This window comes from Salmo salar, chromosome ssa01, assembly GCF_905237065.1.
Source record: "Salmo salar chromosome ssa01, Ssal_v3.1, whole genome shotgun sequence".
Lineage (NCBI taxonomy): Eukaryota > Metazoa > Chordata > Actinopteri > Salmoniformes > Salmonidae > Salmo > Salmo salar.
In genome coordinates, this window is record NC_059442.1 from 77,731,922 (window position 1) to 77,758,403 (window position 26,482).

General features: G+C 45.8%; 1 protein-coding gene across 1 annotated transcript in view; it reads left to right on the forward strand.

The window, feature by feature from the left end:
- The window catches only part of LOC106612917 (inactive heparanase-2), a 115,692-nt gene that overhangs the window by 36,727 nt on the left and 52,483 nt on the right, over nt 1–26,482 (forward strand). The window lies entirely within an intron of this gene.

A 26,482-nucleotide genomic window follows, 5' to 3' on the forward strand; every position in this document is an offset into this window, starting at 1 on the left:
TGCCTCTCTTTAAAATGGTCTGGGTTTCCGTCTGGTCTAAGAGCTCATTTATTTTAAACTCTGCAACTGCTGCCTGCCGGCACTGCCAGCGAACGTTCACACTCAACACAAAGGAGACATAAAACTCAGTGGGTCTCCTCCTGGCAAAGGCCAATATATTAAATCTGCCCACCAAAAATGTGTGTTTTGTAAGAGTTTGGCTAGTCAGGGCCGCGGACACCTGTGAAGCTGCAGTGTTATTTCATTTTATTCTCTCTGTCTGTCTCCCTCTCTCTTCATCTTCTTCTGTGGTTGTTGGGATTTTTCCGTCTTGTCAGTGGTCGTCCATCACGCCAGGGCTTCCCGCTGAGCCGGCGGTCTGAGGATGGAGGGATGTGAGAGAGAAACAGAGAGAGAGTGAGTGAGAGAGATTGAGTATGAGAGAGGGAGAGAGAGCAAAAGAGAGAGAACGAGGATGAGAGGGGCTAAGGAGAGAGAATTCAGACCTGAAATCCCATTCCCCTAAACCTAAACCCTTGTCCTTTGAAAACATATGGGATGTTAGCCTGGCAGCGTGCCCATCCACAGATCCAACGATTCAGCAGAGCAGTATGGGTCCTCATCCTTGACTCACAGAGACCTCAGATGAACCATGATTCCATCTGTCAATGCTAATGGTTGACACAATGTCCAATGCTAATGGTGGACACAATGTCCAATGCTAATGATTGACATTAGGTTTTATTTCTTAATTTTTTTTAACTAGGTAAGTCAGTTAAGAACAAATTCTTATTTACAATGACGGCATACCAAAAGGCAAAAGGCCTCCTGAGGGGGCTGGGATTGTTTTTAAAAAGGACAAAACACACATCACGCCAAGAGAGACACCACAACACCACGTAAAGAGAGACCTAAGACAACAACATAGCATGGCAGGAACACATGATAACACAACTTGGTAGCAACACGACATGGCAGCAGCACAACATGGTAGCAGCACAAAACATGGTACAAACATTATTGGGCACAGTCAACAGCACAAAGGCAAAAAGGTAGAGACAACAATACATCACACGAAGCATCCACAAATGTCAGTAAGAGTGTCAATGATTGAGTTTTTGAATGAAGAGATTGAGATAAAACTGTTGAGTTTGAGTGTTTTTTGCAGCTTGTTCCAGTCGCTAGCTGCAGTGAAACTGAAAAAAGGAGCGACTCAGAGATGTGTGTGCTTTGGAGACCTTTAACAGAATGTGACTGGCAGAATGGGTGTTGTATGTGGAGGATGAGGGCTGCAATAGGTATCTCAGATGGGGGAGAGTTTATAAAGGTCCAGTGGTTTGACACACACATCTAAATCAACTGGATTGAGAACAACCCCAGCGACGACCTCACCAGGTACGAAGGTGAAGCAAGAGATGCCGAGAGAGCCGTCTGTTAGTCCTCATTATCATTGTCCTTTCCCATCACCATCATGCCTGTGATCTAAACTCATTTATCGTTCTCCACTTGCCAGGCACAACCTGATATCCTGTTAATTTCTAGAAAGCTCCCTCCGACTCTGTCTCTGCTCTGTGTGCCCAGCTGGCTCCCTAAACTGTGTTAAAACTGGCACCAACGTCCTCTCCTAAAGGCCAAGCCTGAAGCAACAACTATCCCAACAATTGAGCAGTGAGGACTCACTCACAGAGTTCCTGGAAATGTCTGCTGTGTTGCGCAGGTCTACTGACAGGAGAAATGACACTTCTCACCACAAATGTCACAAGGCGGCCATTGTGTGCTTTAAACAAGAATGCATAGAGATAGTAATGTAATGTTACCAGACAGTATCACAGACAAACAAGTGAATGTTCCCATGAATCTTATAACAGTCTGTTTTGTGTCTTTGTAGAATATTTTTTAGATTCCCTTCAGATCTGGTGTTTAGAGTCCGGTGGGAATGGACTGTTGTTGTTTTGTTTACTTTGGTTGTTTTCAACCGCAAGACTACCGGCCAGGGCACAGTTGGCACTCGGGTTATAAACTCCACTTGCTGTAATGAGAGACAGGCACGGTTTGATTTGTGTTTTCTGGTCAAAGACGACAGAGCTTTGAAGAACAATAAATTAGATTCATCCCTCTTTAGAAGTTTATAGTCTCATTAGTAGAGTAGAGCAGAATTAGTGTTAGATGTGACCAAATTGTTTTCCTTACAATTTTTCAATTGTCGTTTTTCTCCCTGCTAATGACTTGTTTCTGTCTGTCGATGGCTGTGAGTAGATTTGTTTGTTCCTTTCTTGGATGCTGTTAGGTCACCAGGCTCAAAATAGCCTACATTCAACATGGCACAAGATTCTGCTTATTTCTTTATCACTTATCTTATATTGCAATTGGCTTTATTTCTTAGAAGGTGGTTAACTTAATCATGTTTTCAGGTATAGTACTATGTAATATACATTTCAGCAGTCTATGCATTTGGTTTTATTTCTTAGAAGTTGATTAACTTAATTGTGTTGTCACACCCTGATTTGTTTTACCTGTCCTTGTGATTGTCTAAACCCCCTCCAGGTGTCGCTTATTATCCCTGGTGTATATATCCCTGTGTTTCCTTTCTCTCTGTGCCATTTCGTCTTGTTTGCCAAGTCAACCAGCGGTTTTCCTTGCTCCTATTTTTTCCCCAGTCTCTTTTGGTTCTAGTCCTCCTGGTTTCAACCCTTGCCTGTCCTGACTCCGAACCCGCCTGCCTGACCACTCTGCCTGTTCTGTCTTCAAGCCTGCCTATTGACTTGTACTGTTTGGAAACGGATCTGGTTACTGAAGCCCTGCCTGGCCTGACCTTGAGACTGCCCTTCGTCTGGTACTGTTTTGGACTCTGACCCGGTTTATGAACTCTCGCCTGTCCCCGACCTACCTTTTGCCTACCCCTTGGATTAATAAATATCGGAGCTCAACCATCTGCTTCCTGTGTCTGCATTTGGGTCTCGCCTTGTGTCCTTATATGTGTTTTCAGCTATAGTACTACATAATATATAATTATTAGTATCACGATCCCTTTCTAAATCATGATTAAATCCACAATATTGAAAAAAAAATATTAGTCCATATTTAACAGAAAATATTGAGCACATCTTCCTTTTATCACGGCTGTCACTAATTCTGTTGAGTCCCAGAAACATTGATGTTGTAAAATTCAATTTGCTTCAGGGTTAAGGTTAGTATTCGGGTTAGGGGAAGGGTTAGCTAACATGCTAAGTAATTGTAAAGTAGCAAAAAAGTTGTAAGCAGTTGCAAAGTTGCTAAATAGCTAAAATACAAAAGTTATCCATGATGAAATTCGAACACGCAGCCTTTGGGTTGCTAGCCGTTCATGATATACGCCCACCAATCCACCCGTACTAACCACTCTCCTTACATTTTTTTACCTTAAGTAACTTTATATTTTATGTAACCATACCAAACGTAACATATCATGCCCCTTTTAATTGTCCTGGTTTTACGTTTACTATGTTACGTCTAGTCCAGGTATTCCCAAACTTGGGTACGCGTACCCCCCGCAATGCCGTCGGGGGTATAGCAAATAAAAATGTGATTCACATTTAAAAATATATATTTTATTTTCAAACAGTACATTTATATTTTCCAATGGGACTATACATTTGGGGGAGTTTTTTTTGGCCTGAGTGGCCTTGTTTCACTACCAAAAAGCCTAGTCAAATTATTAACATCCAATCACATTAACTGTTACTCTCTCGCAGGAAACCTTCACTCTTGCACAAACATTTAGAAACAAAACATGACAATTCGAAAAATAAGCCAGGGGAGTTTTTTGAGCGAGAATAAAGACGACTTTGGAGTAGTAAGACGTATAAAAGCAACAGATACCATTAATAAGAAGGGGCTAGAAGCGTCTTATATGGTGATCTACCAAGTGGCTAGGACAGGCAAGCCCCATGCTATTGTGGATGTCTTAATTCTTCCTGCTGCAGTGGATATGGCTGGGACAATGTTGAGGGGAAAGCCCCCAACAAATATACAGACAATGTCTTCATCAAACAACACTGTTTCACGACGCATCAGTGACATGGCAGGAGATGTTTTGAAACAATTATTGCTTCGCATACAAGCCAGTGAATTATATGTGTTACAGCTGGATGAGTCAACAGACGTGGCGGGCCTGGCACAACTCCTGGTATATGTCCGTTACGTTTATGGGGGGGTCAATTAAGGAAGACATCCTCTTCTGCAAACCAGGACAACAGGAGAGGATATTTTAAAGTACTGGACAGCTTTGTCACATGAAATGGACTTTGGTGGTCAAGATGTGTTGGTATCTGTACTGATGGTGCAAAAGCCATGACAGGAAGACATAGTGGAGTGGTAACGCGCATGCAAGCAGTTTCTCGCGAAGCCACTTGGGTACACTGCAGCATCCACGGAGAGGCTCTTGCTGCCAAGGGAATGCCGAACAGCTTGAAAGACGTTTTGGACACTACAGTGAAAATGGTTAACTTTGTTAAAAGCAAGGCCCTGTGCACTCTTGTGCATTTTCTGGATTATGCAATGATGTTGGCAGCGACCATGTAACACTTTTACAACATACAGAAGTGCGCTGGTTATCAAGGGGCAAAGTATTGACACGTTTCTTTTTAATTGAGAGACGAGCTTAAAGTTTTCATTACTGAACATCATATTTCACTTGTCTGACCGCTTGCATGATGACGAGTTTCTCACACGACTGGCCTAATGGGTGATGTTTTTTCTCGCCTGAATGATCTAAATCTAGGATTACAGGGACTCTCCGCAACTATATCCAATGTGCGGGACAAAATTGCAACAAGCGGTTCTGTGAAAATGGAATTGAATCAGAAGCAACTGCCAGATTTCTGGATTGGGCTACGCTCAGAGTATCCTGCCTTGGCAAATCAGGCTGGTAAGACACTGATGCCCTTTGCAAACACATACCTATGTGAGAGTGGATTCTCGGCCCTCACTAGCAGGAAAACTAAATACAGGCACAGACTGTGTGTGGAAAATGATTTAAAACTTTCTCCAATACAACCCAACATTGCAGAGTTATGTGCATCCCTTCAAGCATACCCTTCTCATTAACCTGTGGTGAGTTATTTACAATTTTATTTGTAAGATGGCTAAATAAAGAGCAAAATGATGATTATTATTATATTATTATTTGTGCCCTGGTCCTATAAGAGCTCTTTGTCACTTCCCATGAGCCGGGTTGTTTAAATAAATGTATCATATAGTGTGTGTGTGGCAGGCTTACAATGATGGCAAAAAAACAACATTTGAGAGTGCGCTGACCCTGGTGCTAGAGAGGGTACGCAGCTGGAGGTTGAATGTTTGAAGGGGTACGGGACTATAAAAAGTTTGGGAACCACTGCGTTGCAACATGTGAGATTAGTAATGCAAGATATGTAAACATTATTAAAGTGACATTATTAAAAGTGACTAGTGCTCCATTTATTAAAGTGGCCAATGATTTCAAGTCTGTGTATGTAGGCAGCAGCCTCTCTTTGCTAGGGATGGCTATTTAACAGTCTGGTGGTCTTGAGATAGAAGCTGTTTTTCAGTCTCTCAGTCCCAGCTGTGATGTACCAGTACTGACCTCATTTTCTGGGTGATAGCACGGGCTAGCCAACACCAAGCCCAAACCAGCCCAACACGGGAAAGCCTGCACCAGCCCAGCACAGTCTAGCCCACACCAAGCCCACATCAGCCCAACACGAGCTAGCCTGCCCACACCTGCTTGGTGTGGGCAGCTCCGTGTTGGGCTGATGTGGCTGGCCCGTGTTGGGCTTGGTGTGGGCTGGCCTGTGTTGGGCTGATGTGGCTGGCCCGTGTTGGGCTTGGTGTGGGCTGGCCTGTGTTGGGCTTGGTGTGGGCTTGCCCGTGTTGGGCTTGGTGTGGGCTGGCCCGTGTTGGGCTTGGTGTGGGCTGGCCTGTGTTGGGCTTGGTGTGGGCTTGCCCGTGTTGGGCTTGGTGTGGGCTGGCCCGTGTTGGGCTTGGTGTGGGCTGGCCCATGTTGGGCTTGGTGTGGACTGGCCCGTGTTAGGCTGATGTGGGCTGGCTCCACTTTAGGAGCCAATGTGGAGCCGATGAGCAAAGATGCATTGGCCCAATGAGGCCAGTATTTTAGGCTGTATTGGGCCCACTTTGTGCCATTGTGGGTGTGTTTTCTGGGATATACCAGCCCAACACAGGCTAGCCCACATCAAGCCCAAAATGGGCCAGCCCACACCAAGCTCAGCACGGGCTAACTGACACCAAGCCCAGCATAAGCTAGCCCACACCAAACGGTGGGCTAGCCCATGTTGGCTTGGTGTGGGCTGGCCCGTGTTGGCCTGATGTGTACTTGTTGTGGTCTAGACTGTGTTGGGCTTGGTGTGGGCTGAACCGTGTTGGGCTTGGTGTGGGCTGGCCTGTGTTGGGTTGATGTGTGCTTGGTATGGTTTAGACTGTGTTGGGCCGGTGCCTGCTTGCCCATGTTGGGCTGGTGCGGGCTGGCCCATGTTGGAATGGTGTGGGTTGGTCCGTGTTGGGCTGATGTGGGCTGGCCCATGTTGGGCTGGTGTGGGCTGGCCCGTGTTGGGCTTGGTGTGGGCTGGCCTGTGTTGGGCTTGGTGTGGGCTGGCCCGTGTTGGGTTTGGTGTGGGCTGGCATGTGTTGGGCTTGGTGTGGGCTGGCCCGTGTTGGGCTTGGTGAGGGCTAGACTGTGTTGGGCTGGTGCAGGCTTTCCCGTGTTGGGCTGGTGTGGCCTTGCCTGTGTTGGGCTGATGTGGGCTTGCCTGTGTTGGGCTGATGTGGGCTGGCCCGTGTTGGCCTTAGTGTGGGCTGGCCGTGTTGGGCTTGGTGTGGGCTGGCCCGTGTTGGGCTTGGTGTGGGCTGGCCTGTGTTGGGCTTGGTGTGGGCTGGCCTGTGTTGGGCTTGGTGTGGGCTTGCCCGTGTTGGGCTTGGTGTGGGCTGGCCCGTGTTGGGCTTGGTGTGGGCTGGCCTGTGTTGGGCTTGGTGTGGGCTGGCCCGTGTTGAGCTGATGTGGGCTGGCTCCACTTTAGGGGTCAATGTGGAGCTGATGAGCAAAGATGCATTGGCCCAATTTGGGCAGCCTACATGTGGCCAGTATTTTAGGCTGTATTGGGCCCACTTTGTGCCATCGTGGGTGTGTTTTCTGGGATATACCAGCCCAACACAGGCTAGCCCACATCAAGCCCAAAATGGGCCAGCCCACACCAAGCTCAGCATGGGCTAACTGACACCAAGCCCAGCACAAGCTAGCTCACACCAAGTGGTGGGCTAGCCCATGTTGGGCTTGGTGTGGGCTGGCCCGTGTTGGCCTGATGTGTACTTGTTGTGGTCTAGACTGTGTTGGGCTGGTGCATGCTTTCCCGTGTTGGGCTGGTGCGGTCTGGCCCATTTTGGATTGGTGTGGGTTGGCCCGTGTTGGGCTGATGTGGGCTGGCCCATGTTAGCCTGGTGTGGGCTGGCCCCTGTTGGGCTGGTGTGGGCTGGACCGTGTTGGGCTTGGTGTGGGCTGGCATGTGTTGGGCTTGGTGTGGGCTGGACTGTGTTGGGCTTGGTGTGGGCTGGACTGTGTTGGGTTTGGTGTGGGCTGGCCCGTGTTGGGTTTGGTGTGGGCTGGCCCGTGTTGGGTTTGGTGTGGGCTGGCATGTGTTGGGCTTGGTGTGGGCTGGACTGTGTTGGGTTTGGTGTGGGCTGGCCCGTGTTGGGTTTGGTGTGGGCTGGCATGTGTTGGGCTTGGTGTGGGCTGGACCGTGTTGGCTTGGTGTGGGCTGGCCTGTGTTGGGTATGGTGTGGGCTGGCATGTGTTGGGCTTGGTGTGGGCTGGACCGTGTTGGGCTGATATGGGCTGGCTCCACTTTGGGGCCCCATGTGGAGCCAATGAGCAAAGATGCATTGACCCAATGTGGGCAGCCTACATGAGGCCAATATTTAGCCTGAATAAACTGTATGAGTTAACTGTAAGTTGCTTTGAATAAAATTGTCAGAATTACCATATCATTATTGGCTTATCTGGTCCTTGCTAAAGTATTGTTGAGAACTTGGCTGCCCCAGCTTGGCTGACTGAGTTCAGCTATTTGTGAAGCTCTCTTCCTTCTGACCTCCATTAGCTCCATAACCACCAGCCTCCTTGAACCATTTTAGCCCCAGAACAACCACCAAATACCTGCAGGATAGAACCAGGCCAGGACCTGTAACACCAAACAGCAGTCTGACAATACTGCATTCTAAGTAAAAGAAAACAAAGTCCAAACGAGTTAAGCCCAATGCTAAAGGTCTACTACCTAGTGTACTGTAGACTCATCCATCATATCAGAAGAGAACACATAAATCTGGGTTGAAGTTCTGTTTTTTCGATCTGTTTTATTCCCCATTTATGACCAGGGTACAAAAGGGAATGTTTTTGTCAGCTGTTTGCAAGGTTAAATCAGGTTATAGAAGTATACTGTTGTATATTGTAGGCGTGCCATTTCTTTGTGTGTATAGCGGATGGCAAATGCAAATACTGTTCCTAGAAGTGACCCTGGATTCAGACATGCCTTGTCTGAGGGAGACAGACTGGAATCTGAGACAGAGCCCTTTCAGCCTAGCCAAACTCAGCAGGAGCACTAGAACATTACACTGTTTGGATGGCCAGCATCTTGGGAAGGTATTTTTTGAGGAGGTGAATGTTTGGAAAAATCCCCTCTTCTCTTCTTCTCAGACAACATCTGGTAGAAATATGGGTCGCCAGGCCAACCCAGCTCTTTTCACGGCCTTGTCATAAAGGGTTGCAATGGAAACCCAAACGATACTGATGAATATCGTGACCTGTGATTGGCCAAGGCGCGCCACCCCCTGTAGTTATTGGCCAATGAGTTGGCGGGATGTTTCTCTCCAGCTGTACTGCGCTGTGTGTAGGGACCTTGAAAAGTACTGGACTGGAGGTGATTGTGTAACACTACGGCAGCGATCCTCACACGTTACTAAACCATAATTACTGGTTAAACATCTGAAATGCGGATGTTACTTTGCTAACCCTCCAACCCTTAACTTTGCCCTGGTAATAAGCTTAAATTTACAGAAGCTAAAATAATGGCTGTGGATGTTTCTCTTGAGTGGGAGATCATTTGTTTCTTTAGTTTTATCTATTTGCTCCAAAGAAAACAAGTGATAGACAACAATACATATATATATATATATATATATATATATATATATATATATATATATAAAATACTTTTTTTACAATGTGCATGTGTGGTTGGAAGCCCAAAGGCTTATATGAAAACGACACCACAAAAAAACGATATACATTGCATAAGTACAAAGATACAATAGGATTGTTAAAATAGATAACAAAACCTAATAATTATAAATGTATAAATTAATTAATCAGTAATCATGAAAAAATATATAAACATTTGTTTTGTTTAAATGTGTGTGCATGTGAGTGTGTGAGAATTAGGCTATATGGAGGAGATTACTGAGTAGTTTGGTTCATCAGGCTGACCCCCAGTTTTCATGGGGGAGATTACTGAGTAGTTTGGTTCATCAGGCTGGCCCCCAGTCTTCATGGAGGAGATTACTGAGTAGTTTGGTTCATCAGGCTGGCCCCCAGTTTTCATGGGGGAGATTACTGAGTAGTTTGGTTCATCAGGCTGGCCCCCAGTCTTCATGGAGAAGATTACTGAGTAGTTTGGTTCATCAGGCTGACCCGCAGTCTTCATGGATGAGATTACTGAGTAGTTTGGTTCATCAGGCTGACCCCCAGTGTTTGCTTGAAGTTTTTGATGTACGATGATGTAGAGTATGGTACCTCTGTACCTGATAGAGAATTTACTATGTGAGGTGCGGGAGGGTGAAGTGGGGAGGGTGAAGGTCATCAAAGTGTGTGAGAGTTAGGCTATATGGAGGAGATTACTGAGTAGTTTGGTTCATCAGACTGACTCCCAGTCTTCATGGGGGAGATTACTGAGTAGTTTGGTTCATCAGGCTGACCCGCAGTCTTCATGGAGGAGATTACTGAGTAGTTTGGTTCATCAGGCTGACCCACAGTCTTCATGGAGGAGATTACTGAGTAGTTTGGTTCATCAGGCTGACCCGCAGTCTTCATGGAGGAGATTACTGAGTAGTTTGGTTCATCAGGCTGACCCCCAGTTTTCATGGGGGAGATTACTGAGTAGTTTGGTTCATCAGGCTGACCCCAAGTCTTCATGGAGGAGATTATTGAGTAGTTTGGTTCATCAGGCTGACCCGCAGTTTTCATGGGGGAGATTACTGAGTAGTTTGGTTCATCAGGCTGACCCGCAGTCTTCATGGAGGAGATTACTGAGTAGTTTGGTTCATCAGGCTGACCCGCAGTCTTCATGGAGGAGATTACTGAGTAGTTTGGTTCATCAGGCTGACCCCCAGTTTTCATGGGGGAGATTACTGAGTAGTTTGGTTCATCAGGCTGACCCCAAGTCTTCATGGAGGAGATTATTGAGTAGTTTGGTTCATCAGGCTGACCCCCAGTTTTCATGGGGGAGATTACTGAGTAGTTTGGTTCATCAGGCTGACCTCCAGTCTTCATGGAGGAGATTACTGAGTAGTTTGGTTCATCAGGCTGACCTCCAGTCTTCATGGAGGAGATTACTGAGTAGTTTGGTTCATCAGGCTGACCCGCAGTCTTCATGGAGAAGATTACTGAGTAGTTTGGTTCATCAGGCTGACCCGCAGTTTTCATGGGGGAGATTACTGAGTAGTTTGGTTCATCAGGCTGACCTCCAGTCTTCATGGAGGAGATTACTGAGTAGTTTGGTTCATCAGGCTGACCTCCAGTCTTCATGGAGGAGATTACTGAGTAGTTTGGTTCATCAGGCTGACCCGCAGTCTTCATGGAGAAGATTACTGAGTAGTTTGGTTCATCAGGCTGACCTCCAGTCTTCATGGAGGAGATTACTGAGTAGTTTGGTTCATCAGGCTGACCCCCAGTGTTTGCTTGAAGTTTTTGATGTATGATGATGTAGAGTATGGTACCTCTGTACCTGATAGAGAATTTACTATGTGAGGTGCGGGAGGGTGAAGTGGGGAGGGTGAAGGTCATCACAGTGTCTTGTGTTACATAGATGGATTTCAGAATTAACATGGAAGAATCCATTGAAGGGTTTATGTAAAATGTCTGGGAGGTATGAGTACTTGTAGATGAAAGGGCATAATTGGCGTACATTAATGTTGTAAATTTGACAATATATTGAGTTTCTTTAACAGAGGTGCAAATGGAGCCAGGTAAATAGAGGAGGTGGCTAGTCTTGCAAATGTATTTTGTATGATGAGTTATTTGTGTAGGTAGGAGGCATATGTACTGGCCCAGACAATATTACAGTAAATTAGATATTGTTAAGTTAAGCTATAGTATAGAGTTAGGAAGCAAGCCTGATGAACCAAACCACTAATCTTTCTGATGATACCAACAGATTTCATCACTGCTGCAGACAAATTGAATATGGTCTTTCTAGGATAACGTTTCATCAATTAAAACTCAGAGGAATCTAGTGGATGTGATTTGTTCCGTTTCATTTCCACCAATTGAGATTCTGGCTCTTTTTTTAACAATATTTCTTATTCTTACAAGTGAATACAATAAATATTTTTTAACATTTAAGGATAATTTGTTCATCCGGAACCATTCAGAAAATGTTCTTGTGCCTGACTTGTTTTCATTCATTCGTGAATCAAATACTTCTGTGATCAGATTGGTATCATCAGAATGGGAAGTACAGTAGAAGACACAGCAGCAAGGTCATTGATATAGATTAGGAATAACAAAGGTCCAATTATAGTGATTACAGTTTTTATTCCTGGTCATCTTGTGTGAATGTGTGTGTGTGTGTGTGTGTGTGTGTGTGTGTGTGTGTGTGTGTGTGTGTGTGTGTGTGTGTGTGTGTGTTGGGTGTGTTTGGTTAGGGGGTCTGCTATGTATCTGTGCAGTCTGCTAGTCCTATCATACATCGGTCAAAGACCCATTCTCAGCTCTGGACTGGAAATAGAATATGGGAATATAACGTGCTGAATGGCTAACAATTATTGCTTGGTGGTTTTGTTTCTGTGTTTTGTTGGCTTTACCCTTAAGAGTCTATTGACGCATTCATGCATCAATCTAAGTAATATAATACAAAAAATCCCCATCAAAATCCACCAGTTTAAGTGAGAGATATGTTTTTGGCATGAGCTGCATCTCAATCAACCACATGCACCTATGTCGGCCTTCCTCATCTGCGGTGGAAGATGACTGAGCTACAGTGGTGTTTGTCAGACCATGAGACATCCCGAAAACGGTCTTCTCATGAAAGTGTCTGTAGCGTCCGTGTGTCTATGTAGGCAGCCACCCGCACCTCTCTGATTCAGAGGGGTTGGGTTAAATACGGAAGACACATTTCAGTTGAAGGCATTCAGTTGTACAACTGACTAGGTATCCCCGTAGGTAGGTAGGTAGGTAGGTAGGTAGGTAGGTACAGATGTGTGACATTTTTAATGTATGTAGTTCAGTCCTTGACTAATAATGTTCTGTACTATGTATTGTGTCATGTTTCATGTGGATCCCAGGAAGAGAAGCTGAGGCTTTTGCAGCGGCTAATGGGGATCCTAATAAATTACGTTTTTGACTGTCTTTAATGAATGTGTTATTCAATGCGTACCTAAAATTCAAAATCAAATAGCTAAATTATCCATGGTATGACCATCTCAAACCAATTCCATATGTTTGCTTAGTAGAACCCCCATTATTTTTTTTGCAAATGTAATACAAATATAAACTGAAATATTACATTTACATAAATATGCAAACCGTTTAGTCAGTACTTTTTGAAGCACCTTTGGCAGCGATTACAGCCTTAAGTCTTCTTGGGTATGACGCTACAAGCTTGGCACACTGTAACGACAGTCGTATAGAGGGGACCAAGGCGCGGCGTGTTGAGTGCTCATGATTATTATTTAATGAAAAAATGAAACACTTTACAAAGGAACAAAAACGACAGCAAACAGTTATGTCAGGCAACAACCACAAAACGGAAAACAACTACCCACAAAACACCATAGAAAAACCCCAACTTAAATATGATCTCCAATTAGAGACAACAAGAACCAGCTGCCTCTAATTGGAGATCATCCCAACTCAACATAGAAATAGAAAAACAAGAACTAAACATAGAAACAACAAACATAGACTGCCCACCCATATCACACCCTGACCTAACTACACAGAGAAAAAACAGGTCTCATAGGTCAGAGCGTGACAGTAACCCCCCCCCCAAAGGTGCGGACTCCCGGCCGCAAACCTGAACCTATAGGGGAGGGTCCGGGTGGGCATCTGTACTTGGCGGCGGCTCTGGTTCGGGGCGTAGCGTCCCCACCGCCCGCTGATCCCCCCGCTTCTGTATGTCCGAGGAACCAGACCGTGGATCATCGCCGGAAGCTTTGTACCGCCAACCGCCGCTGAAGACTCTAGGCTAAAGGCCGCCGCTGAAGACTCCGGGCTGCAGACCGTCGCTGAAGACTCCGGGCTGCAGACCGTCACTGAAGACTCCGGGCTGCAGACCGTCACTGAAGGCTCCGGACTGGGGACCGTCGCTGGAGGCTCCGGACTGGGGAGCGTCGTTGGAGGCTCCGGGCTGAGGAGCGTCGCTGGAGGCTCCGGACTGGGGAGCGTCGCTGGAGGCTCCGGACTGGGGAGCGTCGCTGGGGGCTCCAGACTGGGGAGCGTTGCTGGAGGCTCCGGGCTGAGGACCGTCACTGAAGACTCTGGGCTGCAGACCGTCGCTGAAGACTCCGGGCTGCAGACCGTCGCTAAAGACTCCGGGCTGCAGACCGTCGCTGAAGGCTCCGGGCTGCAGACCGTCGCTGAAGGCTCCGGACTGGGGACCGTCGCTGGAGGCTCCGGACTGGGGAGCGTCGTTGGAGGCTCCGGACTGGGGAGCGTCGCTGGAGGCTCCAGGCTGGGGAGCGTCGCTGGAGGCTCCGGGCTGAGGAGCGTCGCTGGAGGCTCCGGGCTGGGGAGCGTCGCTGGAGGCTCCGGACTGGGGAGCGTCGCTGGGGGCTCCAGACTGGGGAGCGTTGCTGGAGGCTCCGGGCTGAGGACCGTCGCCGGAGGCTCCGGGCTGAGGAGCGTCGCCGGAGGCTCCGGACTGGGAAGCGTCATTATAGGTTCCGGACTAGGGACCGTTGCTGCAGGCTCCATGCCATGGATCATCTCTACAGGTTCCGCGCCATGGATCATCACTGGAGGCTTCGTACCATGGATCATCTCTACAGGCTCCGGGCCATGGATCAGTCCTACAGGCTCCTTGCCATGGATTATCCCTACAGGCTCCGGACCATGGATAATCCCTACAGGCTTCTTGCCATGGATTATCTCTACAGGCTCCAGGCCATGGATTACCTCTGGAGGCTTCGTACCATGGAACATCCCTACAGGCTCCGGGCCATGGATCATCACTACAGGCTTCGTGCCATGGATCATCTCTACAGGCTTCGGACCATAGATTATCACTGGAGGCTTTTCTCGTGCAGCTGGAACAGGTCTCACCGGACTGGATAGATGCACTGAGGACCGGGTGCGCAGAGCAGGCACCGGACTTACTGGGCTATGGAGGCGCACTGGACGGAGAGTGCGAGGAGCAGGCACAGGACGTACTGGGCTATGGAGGCGCACTGGAGGGAGAGTGCGAGGAGCAGGCACAGGACGTACTGGGCTATGGAGACGCACTGGAGGGAGAGTGCAAGAAGCAGGCACATGACGTACTGGGCTATGGAGGCGCACTGGAGAGAGAGTGCGAGAGGCAGGCTCATGCTCACCACAATAAGCACGGGGAGTTGGCTCAGGTCTCACCCCTGGCCCTGCCAAACTATCCGTGTGCCCCCCAATTTTTTGGGGGGCGGGCTGCCTCTCGTTCCTCCCCGGTAGGCTACGATAGCTGTCTATTACCTGGCCCCAAGTCCAGTTTCTCCTTTCGATCCAATCCTCATTAGACCAGGTATCCATCTCTGCCCGGGCACGCCGCTTGATCCAATCGTGGTGGGTAGTTCTGTAACGACAGTCGTATAGAGGGGACCAAGGCGCGGCGTGTTGAGTGCTCATGATTATTATTTAATGAAAAAATGAAACACTTTACAAAGGAACAAAAACGACAGCAAACAGTTCCGTCAGGCAACAACCACAAAACGGAAAACAACTACCCACAAAACACCATAGAAAAACCCCAACTTAAATATGATCTCCAATTAGAGACAACACGAACCAGGTGCCTCTAATTGGAGATCATAAAAAAAATCAACATAGAAATAGAAATAGAAAAACAAGAACTAAACATAGAAACAACAAACATAGACTGCCCACCCATATCACACCTTGACCTAACTACACAGAGAAAAAACAGCTCTCATAGGTCAGAGCGTGACACACACCTGTATTTGGGGAGTTTCTCGATTCCTGTCTGCAGATCCTCTCAACCTCTGTCAGGTTGGATGAGGAGCGTTGATGCACAGCTATTTTCAGGTCTCTCCAGAGATGTTCGATCGGGTTCAAGTCCGGGCTCTGGCTGGGCCACTCAAGGACATTCAGAGACTTGTCCCGAAGCTACTCCTGCGTTGTCTTGGCTGTGGGCTTAGGGTCATTTTCCTGATGGAAGGTGAACCTTCACCCCAGTCTGAGGCCGTTAGCTCTCTGGAGCAGGTTATCATCAAGGCTCTCTTTGTACTTTGCGCCGTTCATTTTTCCCTCGATCCTGACTAGTCTCCCAGTCCCTGCCACTGAACAATATCCCCACAGCATGATGCTGCACCCCACCATGCTTCACCATAGGGATGGTGCCAGGTTTCCTCCAGATGTGACGCTTGGCATTCAGGCCAAAGAGTTCAATCTTGGTTTCATCAGACCAGATAATCTTATTTCTCATGGTTTGAGAGTCTTTAGCTGCCTTTTGGCAAACTCCAAGCAGGCTGTCATGTGCCTTTTACTGAGGAGTGGCTTCCGTCTGGTCACTACCATAAAGGTCTGATTGGTGGAGTGCTGCAGAGAGGGTTGTCCTTCTGGAACATTCTCCCATCTCCACAGAGGAACTCTAGTGCTTGGTCACCTCCCTGACCATGGCCTTTCTCCCCCGATTGCTCAGTTTGGCCGGGCGGCCAGCTCTAGGAAGAGTCTTGGTGGTTCCAAACTTCTTCCATTTAAGAATGATGGAGGCCACTGTGTTCTTGTGGACCTTAAATGCTGAAGGCATTTTTTGGTACCCTTCCCTAGATCTGTGCCTCAACTCAATCCTGTCTCGGAGCTCTACCGACAATTCCTTTGACCTCATGGCTTGGTTTTTGCTCTGACATGCATTGTCAACTGTGGGACCTTATATAGACAGGTGTGTGCCTTTCCAAATCATGTCCAATCAATTGAATTTACCAATGGTGGATTCCAAAAAAGTTGTAGAAACATCTCAAGGAGGATCAATGGAAACATGATGCACCTGAGCTACATTTCCAGTCTCATAGCAAAAGGTCTGAATACTTATGTAAATAAGGTATTTCTGTTTCAAATAAGGCTGTAACGTAACAAAATGTGAAAAAAAATCAAGGGGTCTGAATACATTCTGAAGGCACTGTATGTGTTTGTTGTTTTTTGTTTCTGCAGTTTTCCTGAGCTCTCATGTGAAGAGCTTCAGGCATTATATGTAGGTTTTCAGGTGAAACTCTTTGATACTCTGGTGTAAAAAGCCTCTGGGTGATTCTCCTGCTGGACCTCTCCTTGACACGGCTGCTCCTTTACAATTACTGAGCAATCACAGACGTGTGTATAGTGGGAGAGAGGTGTTTGTTAGGGGCTAGAGATAATCAGTTAAGTGTTTGAAGCTTTAAGAGGAGGCTCTTTGAAGGCGTCAGTGTGACTAATTTGTGTTAGTAAAACTGTCAGATGTGGTCACCTCTGACTCTAGCCCCTGGTGTCCCAGGTTGTGATGTGTATATTCCTCTGATTCTAGCCCCTGGTGTCCCAGGTTGTGATGTGTATATTCCTCTGATTCTAGCCCCTGGTGTCCCAGGTTGTGATGTGTAAATTCCACTGCGTGATTATGGTCTACTTTCAGCAGGAATTTCTCCATCAAGCAGTTTTTTTGTCCATGAGTAGGCTTAGTTAAGCCAGGAAATCATCTCCTTTTTTCATACAGTTAAAGTTCTGCAAATCCTGAGACCAAGGACTACCACATAGAAATGTAACCTGCATCTCCTGAAACACCAGGGACTTGGGACCCTTTCATTTGCCATGATCGCTGTTTTTTTTTTTTTGTATCTATAATAATTTTGTAAGTCTTGTTTGGGAGTGGGGGTACAGATTGCTTGACGTAAATCACAAACTACTTTCAAAACTCAATCTGAAAACATTTTGAGAATGTCATAATGCACACTGGACAGACATTTATTTTTTTGTCTGACTGTTACTGATGTTGCCAGACATAGTGATCAACGCTTTAGTTAAAACAGTTGAATAAAAAAAGAATGCCATATCATCTGGTCTTTGAGGACTTTCAGACAAACGCAACATTTTAAGATCGTCTTTGTAATGTCATGATATTGGCTTCTTCATACATAGACAGATAGACCCAACGCCTAGCCTGATGTTGAGCAACCAACAACAAAGGAACACTTTGTTTTTCTCATGGGAGAATATGTTCGATACATGTTTGTTTCTGTCCCAGACAAAAAGAGCAAGGTCATTAGTACCTTCAGGTGTAGTTTTTCCATAAACACACACACACACTGGGCAGTCCTGGGCCTGAGTTAGAGAGACAAGCTGGCCTCAGCGGATGACTGATTTGTGTACATAAACGTGTGTGGAAGTGTCTTCATCTCAGATGTTAACATGTCACCCCCCAACACACACACACACACACACACACACACACACACACACACACACACACACACACACACACACACACACACACACACACACACACACACACACACACACACACACACACACACACACACACACACACACACACACACACACCAGAAACGGAGGAAGAGGCCACACACTAGTCTACTTGCAGCAAATCCACAGACATGGAAACAAACACACAGCTCTGTCTGGCTTGACTGAATTGAAAACAGGTGCCCACGAAGCTTACATTCTTTTATCCAAAATACACAAGTGGTTTGACCTACCAGGTTTGAAGACCACAGAGTCTGTACAATAAATAGCAGAGTGATTCCATTGGAAAGGCCTACCTGTGTGGTAGTGACAAATGTTGAGATAAATGTAAGTAAGCTGTTGATAGATGGAAAACTCTAGGTTCTGTCTTTAATGGATCCTTATTGAATTTCGTGGCTCAGCTCAGCTGCAAGGTCTTTTACTGCAATACCTTTCCTCACAAACAGAAAGGACTTCAGCTTTATGTACTGAGTGCGGTAACTGTTCGGACTAGGCAAGGTCATCCATAATAGGTTTTATTTTGACACATATTGCTAGCTAACTGATGTCTTAGAGCAGCTGTCAAATCAATCCAATCAAATGTTATTTGTCACATCCTTCATAAACAACAGGTGTAGACTAAGAGTGAAATGCTTACTTACGGGTCCTTTACCAACAATGGAGAGTTAAAGATAAAACATAAATATATATAAATAGTGGCACGAGGAATTAATACACAGTGAATAATGAATAACACTAAAGAGTAAAAAATAACATGGCTATATATAGGGAGTACCAGTACCGAGTCGATGCGCATGGGTACAAGGTAATTGAGGCAGCTATGCCATTCGTTGACTTATTGACTTATTTCAGCAATTTGAGTTTTCATCATCCTCTGTGGTGTCTTCAGGCCTGGTGCCTTGCGGTTGACGTACCAAGCGGTGATTCAGTCACTCAAGATGCTCTCAATGGTGTAGCTGTAGAACTTTCTGAGGATCTGAGGGCCCATGCAAAACTTTTCAGCCTCCTGAGGGGGAAGAGGTGCTGTCGTACCCTCTTCACAACTGTGTGGTTGTGTCTGTTAATTCCTTAGTAATGTGGAAACTGAGGAACTTGAAGCTCTCGACCCCCTCCACTACAGTCCCATCGATGTGGATGGGAGCGTGCTCGCCCCTCCGTTTCCTGTAGTCCACCATCAGATCCTTTGTCTTGTTGATATCGAGGGAGAGATTGTAGTCCTGGCACCACACTGCTAGGTCTCTGACTTCCTCCCTATAGGCTGGCTCATCATCATCGGTTATCAGTCCTACCACCGTTGTGTCATCAGCAAACTTGATGATGGTGTTGGAGTTGTGCGCAGCCACGCAGTTGTGGGTGAACAGGAAGTGCAGGAAGGGACAAAGCACACATCCCTGTGGTTCCCCGATGTTGATGGTCAGCGTGGAGGATGTGTTGTTGCCTACCCTCACCACCTGGGGGTGCCCACCAGGATCCAGTTGCAGAGGGAGTTGTTCAGTCCCAGGGTCCTGAGCTTGATGATGAGCTTGGAGGGGACTATGGCATTGAATGCTGTGCTGTAAACAATGAACAGCATTCTTACATAAGTATTCCTTTTGTCCAGGTGGGTGAAGTGTAATAGAGATTGCATCATCTGTGGATCTGTTGGTGCGGTATGCGAATTGAAATAGGTCCAGGTTGTCTGGGATGATAGTGTTGATGTAAGCCGTGACCAGCCTTTCAAAGCATTTCATGGCTATAAAGTGCTACAGGGCGATATACTTCTTGGGTTCGGGGATTATTTCTGTCTGCTTGAAACAAGTTGGTATTACAGACCTGGTCAGGGATTGGTTGAAAATGTCAGTGAAGACACTTGCTAGCTGATCAGCACATGCTCTGAGTATGTGTCCTGGTATTCTGTCTGGCACCGCGGCCTTGAGAATGTTAACCTGTTTAAAGGTCTTACTCACATCGGCTTTGGAGAGCGACGTCACAACAGCTGGTGCTCTCATTCATGATTCAGTATTGCTTGCATAGAAGGCATTAAGCTCGTCTGGTAAGCTCTCGTCATTGGGCAGCTCGCGGCTGGGTTTCTCTTTGTAATCCATGATAGTTTGCAAGCCCTGCCACATCTGTCGATTGTCAGAGCCAGCATAGTAGGATTTGAGCATAGTCCTGTATTGACACTTTGGATGTTTGATGGCTTGTCGGAGGTCATTGCTTTCACCACTGTATTCTGATTTGCTCTGTCAGGCTGCAGTTATTGTAAGCTACTGTTGGAATTGGTGTGTGTGTGCACAATAGTGAGTGAATTTGTGTGAAATAATTAAATAATAAATTCATGTAATGGTCACGGTTTTCTCTCCAACTTCTTGTTGCGGGATAATGTTCAAACATATTGAAGTTTAAGAATGCCTGTCCTTTCCCCAGTCAACTGTAACCAACTAGCATCAACATACGCACACACACAACACAACACAACGCAACACAACACAACACGACACACATTATTCCTCTAACGTAATTTGGCTGCAAAATCCAGGCTTTGGAAAGTCATATTGAAATCATAAAGAAATGTAAAAAAATGTTTCCAATTAATTTCTCTAAACAGTCGTCTCTCCTGTCTGCAGCGGTTCCTCAAGGGCTGAGGTTTGATCTGGGCTTAAAATGAACCAGAACCCTCTGCTCAAGGCTGTGTGTGTATATGTGTGCTGGCGTGTGTGCACGTGTGTGTATTTTTTGGGGGGTCAAAACGTCCAGCTTGACATGTTTGCCTGGTGGGAAATCACTGTGTTTCTGGATGAAATAAGAAACAGAGGCACACAGAGAACAGACAAACTCAGTCTGATGACTTTTCATGGGGGAGGAGAGAGAGAGGGAGCGATAGAATGACCAGCAGGATTCGAAAGAGAGAGGGAGACAGAGAGTAAGAAAGAAACTGCACAGTATGTTTGTGATGGTGAAAGAGGGTGTATGGGAGAGAGAGAGAGAGAGAGAGAGAGAGAGAGAGAGAGAGAGAGAGAGAGAGAGAGGATGAAAGAGTGTAACTGTTTTAGCCGCATACAGTGCATTCAGATAGTATTCAGACTCCTTGACTTTTTCCACATTTTGTTACTTTACAGCCTTATTCTAAAATGGATTAAATAAAATAATGTCCTCATCAATCAACAAACAATAGCCCATAATGACAAGTGAAAACAGTTTTTTTATGTTTTCAAATGTATTTAAAAAAACAACAGAAATGCCCTATTTATGTAAGTGTTCAGACCCTTTGCTGTGAGATTCGAAATTGAACTCATGTGCATCATGTTTCCATTGATCATCCTTGAGATGTTTCTACAACTTGATTGGAGTCCACCTGTGGTAAATTCAATTGATTTGACATGATTTGGAAAGGCACATACCTGCCTATGTAAGGTCACACAGTTGACAGTGCATGTCAGTGCAAAAACCAAGCCATGAGGATGAAGGAATTGTCCGTAGAGCTCCGAGAGAGGATTATGTCGAGGCACATATCTGAAGAAGGGTATCAAAAAATGTATGCAGCATTGAAGGTCCCCAAGAACACAGTGGCCTCCTTCATTCTTAAATGGAAGAAGTTTGGAACCACCAAGACTCTTCCTAGAGCTGCCCACCTGGCCAAACTGAGCAATCGGGAGAGAAGGGCCTTGCTCAGGAAGGTGACCAAGAACCCGGTGGTCACACTGAAAGAGTTCCAGCGTTCCTCTGTGGAGATGGGAAAACCTTCTAGAAGGACAACCCTCTCTCCAGCACTCCACCAATCAGGCCTTTATGGTAGAGTGGCCAGATGGAAGCCACTCCTCAGTAAAAGGCACATGACAGCCTGCTTGGAGTTTACCAAAAAGGCACCTAAAGACTCTCAGACCATGAGAAACAAGATTTGCTGGTCTGATGAAACCAAGATTGAACTCTTTGGCCTGAATGCCAAGCGTCACGTCTGGAGGAAACCTGGCACCATCCCTACGGTGAAGCATGGTGGTGGCAGCATCATGCTGTGGGGATGTTTCTCAGCAGCAGCGACTGGGAAACTAGTCAGGATCAAGCAAAGAACGGAGCAAAGTATAGAGAGATCCTTAATGAAAACCTGCTCCAGAGCGCTCAGGACCTCAGACTGGGGCGAAGGTTCACCTTCCAACAGGACAACAACCCTAAGCACACAGCTAAGACAATGCAGGAGTGGCTTCGGGACAAGTCTCTGAATGTCCTTGAGAGCCCGGACTTGAACCCGATCGAACATCTCTGGAGCGAACTGAAAATAGCTGTGCAGCGACACTCCCCATCCAACCTGGCAGAGTTTGAGAGGATCTGCAGAGAAGAATGGGAGGAACTCCCCAAATACATGTGTTCCAAGCTTGCAGCATCATACCCAAGAAGACTCGAGGCTGCAATCGCTGCCAAAGGTGCTTCAACAAAGTGCTGAGTAAAGAGTCTGAATACTGATGCAAATGATGCAAATATTTCAAAAAACCTGTTTTTGCTTTTCATTATGGGGTATTGTGTATAGATTGATGAGGGGAAAAAAAACAATTTAATACATTTTAGAATGAGCCTATAACATAGCAAAATGTGTAAAAAGTCATGTAGTGTGAATACTTTCTGAATACACTGTAGTTGTTGTAATTGGTGCTATTAGGCTGTTGTGAAGTGTGTGTGTTGTGACTGTAGCAGCTATTGAACGGGTGGTAAATACAAGAGGTCTCCTGTCCAAGCCAACGTCACCACTCCTATAGTTCAGTTCAAACTCATCTGGTCCAATAACCCTATTCCACTATTACATGACATGTAAATAACACATTGTATTGTATGTTAGATAGGTATAAAAGAGGCAGGGGCTCAACAAACAAACCGAAAGTGTGGATTGCAGTTTCACATTGTTTGCATACTGTTGTAAATCAGGTAGTATTGCAAGTATCACTTTAACTGTAGAAAGAGAACGGCAGACATTTATGTTGTTTGTATGTCCCTGGTTTCATTGACACATCTCCAACTACTAAATCATTACAATGCTTAATCACTGAACCATGCCGTGAACTGGAGACATGTCTACACTATAACTGGGCTTCTCTGGCCAAGCTACTATTGAACAGTGTTAAGGCGTCAGGATGCTTCAGTTCGACTGGTGCCTAGGCGAACTAAGCTAGTGTGCTTGCATACTCCCTTTAAAAAAAGGAAATAGTCAGAATTAATCTAAGATAATTCATTTTGACGTTTTTGCCGAGGAGATCTTAGTCGCGCAATTTTACATCTAAGATGTTTGGTGCAGTATTACTCAACGAAAACATTCATATGAAGTCGAGTCGTCTCTCGTTGAATGACAACAAAGACTTTATTGATCAATCACCAACGAAGGAGCGTAGACTTCAGCTACCGACTACGGCTTGCCTCCAGAAAAAAATGTTGTGTGCCCGAGCAGCTGAAAAAACCCTACCGAAGTCTAAAACTAACAAAAACGTCACAAAATGTCGTCATAATATATGCACAAACTCTTCCGAACTGTTTTGGCTGGAAAGCATGCGGTGCCTTTAGTCCATTCTAATGACACAACACATTTTTCATGTTTGGGATAATCTCTATACTCTTTGTAGTAGCTATTGCTGCCAGAATGGAGGAATTGCAGACTTGCGAGAGACTCACTCAAGACTGTGTGTGTGTGTGTGTGTGTGTGTGTGTGTGTGTGTGTGTGTGTGTGTGTGTGCGTACGTGCGTGCGTGCGTGCGTGCGCGCGCGCGTGTGTGCGTGTGTGTATATAACTTTAGAATTGAGGCATGGCACCAGACGATGCTCCAGACCTCTGTACTCCATGGTGCTGCTACACTACATGACCAAAAGTGTGTTGACAGCTGCTCGTTCCAAAATCATGGGCATTAATATGGAGTTGGTCCTCCGCTTTGCTGCTTTAACAGCCTTCGCTCTTCTGGGAAGGCTTTCCACTAGATGTTGGAACATTGCTGCGGGGGACTTGCAAAATCGTTCAGCAAACAAGAGCATTGGTGAGGTCGGGCACTGATGTTGAGCGATTAGGCCTGGCTTGCAGTTGACGTTTCAATTAACTCCAAAGGTGTTGCGGTCAGGGCTCTGTGCAGGACAGTCAAGTTCTTCCATGCTGATCTTGACCGACCATTTCTGTATGGACCTCGCTTTGTGCACGGGTGCATTGTCATGCTGAAACAGGAAAGGGCCTTCCCCAAACTGTTGCTACAAAGGTGGAAGCACAGAATCATCTAGAATGTCATTGTTGACTGTGGCGTTAAGATTTCCCATCACTGGAACTAAGGGGCCTAGCCCGAACCATGAAAAACAGCCCTAGACCATTATTACTCCTCAACTAAACTTTACAATTGGCACGACGCATTGGGGCAGGTAGCGTTCTCCTGGCATCCGCCAAACCAAGAATCATCCGCAGACTGCCAGATGGTGAAGCGTGATTCATCACTCCAGAAAAAGCGCTTCCACTGCTCCAGGGTACAATGGGTTTTCATGGCTGAGCAGCCGCACACAAGCCTTCGATCAACATGCACAATGCCAAGCTTTACACCACCCAGCTGATGCTTGGCATTGTGCATGTTGATCTTAGGCTTGTGTGCGGCTGCTCGGCCATGAAAACCCATTTCATGAAGCGCCTGACAAAAAATTATTGTGCTGACGTTGCTACCAGAGGTAGTTTGGAACTCGATAGTGAGTGTTGCAACTAAGGATACACAATTTTTCAAAGTAGCCACCCTTTGCCTTGATGACAGCCTTTCACACTCTTGGCATTCTCTCGATTTGCTTTTCCAACAGTCTTGAAGGAGTTCCCACATATGCTGAGCACTTGTTGGTTGCTTTTCCTTGACTCTGCGGTCCAACTAATCCCAAACCATCTCAATTGGGTTGAGGTCGGGTGAATGTGGAGGCCAGGTCATCTGATGCAGCACTCCATCACTCTCCTTCTTGGTCAAATATCCCTTACACAGCCTGGAGGTGTGTTGGGTCATTGTCCTGTTGAAAACCAAATGATAGTCCCCCTAAGCGCAAACCAGATGGGATGGCGTATCGCTGCAGAATGCTGTGGTAGCCATGCTGGTTAAGTGTGCCTTGAATTCTAAATAAATCACAGACAGTGTCACCAGCACAGCACAAACTGGGTCTGTGGCTTCGGCTTTTTGGGTTGCATTTACTTCAGACATTTAGCATACTACTTACTGTACAAAATAGAATTGAATAGAAACAATGGAATATAATATAATATAATATAATTGAATAGAAACACAATGGAAAATAATATAATTTAATGGAAACACAATGGAATATCATATAATATAATTGAATGGAAACACAATGGAATATAATTGAATAGAAACACAGTGTAATATAAAAGAAAAGATTCACATGGCTAACTAAATGATATGTTAAAAGCACGACATATACATCTGTGTGACAGCTAGAGGTCATTGTTATCTGAAGTTTCTGCATTGACAAAATGGCTGCATTATTCATCCCTCCATATTGTATCGTCTAATTCAGGGCTTCGGTTATGAATTTGAATCTTTAGAAGCTGATAAATGTGCTGGCCTTAACAAAGCATTGAGCTGTCATATGTTGACAAATTATATTGACAGAGAGAGAATTCCTTACATCAGTTCTCGCCAAGTCCTGGATTGATATTTGGAATAATGCTTTTAGCAGGGATAGTCTGGGGAATATGACCAGCGCTCGGAGCTGTAGTATGTGTGTTTTTGTGTGTTTGTGCATGTGCATATGCATATGCGTGTGTATGTGTGTGTCTGCAAAATGATGAAACACTCGCAGGAACTACTGAAATCCTTTAGGGAGTAACATCAGAGGTTTCCAGAAACAATAGCTGCTGGTTTCCAGAGACCCTGGCTGCTTAATGTACCATTTATCTCAATAAATCTGGATAGATTATTGTATGTTAAACTTGGTCCCACTTTAAACAAACTACAACTTATTAAGGCTTTATATAGTATACATAACGTTTTCTTAATCACAATATAAATGCTTCACAAATCATCTATAAACTAATGTCATACTGTATAAATGGTATAAAGTGTGACATAACAGCTCCCTATATAGGGTGCATTGTGTGTGTGTGTGCGTGTGTGTGCTTCAAAGACTCCATCTCAGCAGGGGACTCTAATGAGAATATAAATCAGTCTTTCTGGATCTGGACCTAGGAGGGAGAAACGATAAGACCCCGTTTAGGGACTTCACACGCACACACACACTGACATTTCACATGTCAAGGGCATTTCTTCACCATGTGTGGACAGACCTATGTCATTTTACACATATAAAACACAGCCTTTTGAACCATATCAAGTTCATAAATATCTTTAGAGAAAGTTTCTTTCTGGACTTCTCAGTCATGATTTATTTTATTGTCATATCTGCTCAGCAGGCTGCCGTTCAGCTATGCCCTTCACCTGGTCTTCATCAGCAGGCTGGGATATCCATCAGGACACGTCACCACACACACACACACACACACACACACACACACACACACACACACACACACACACACACACACACACACACACACACACACACACACACATA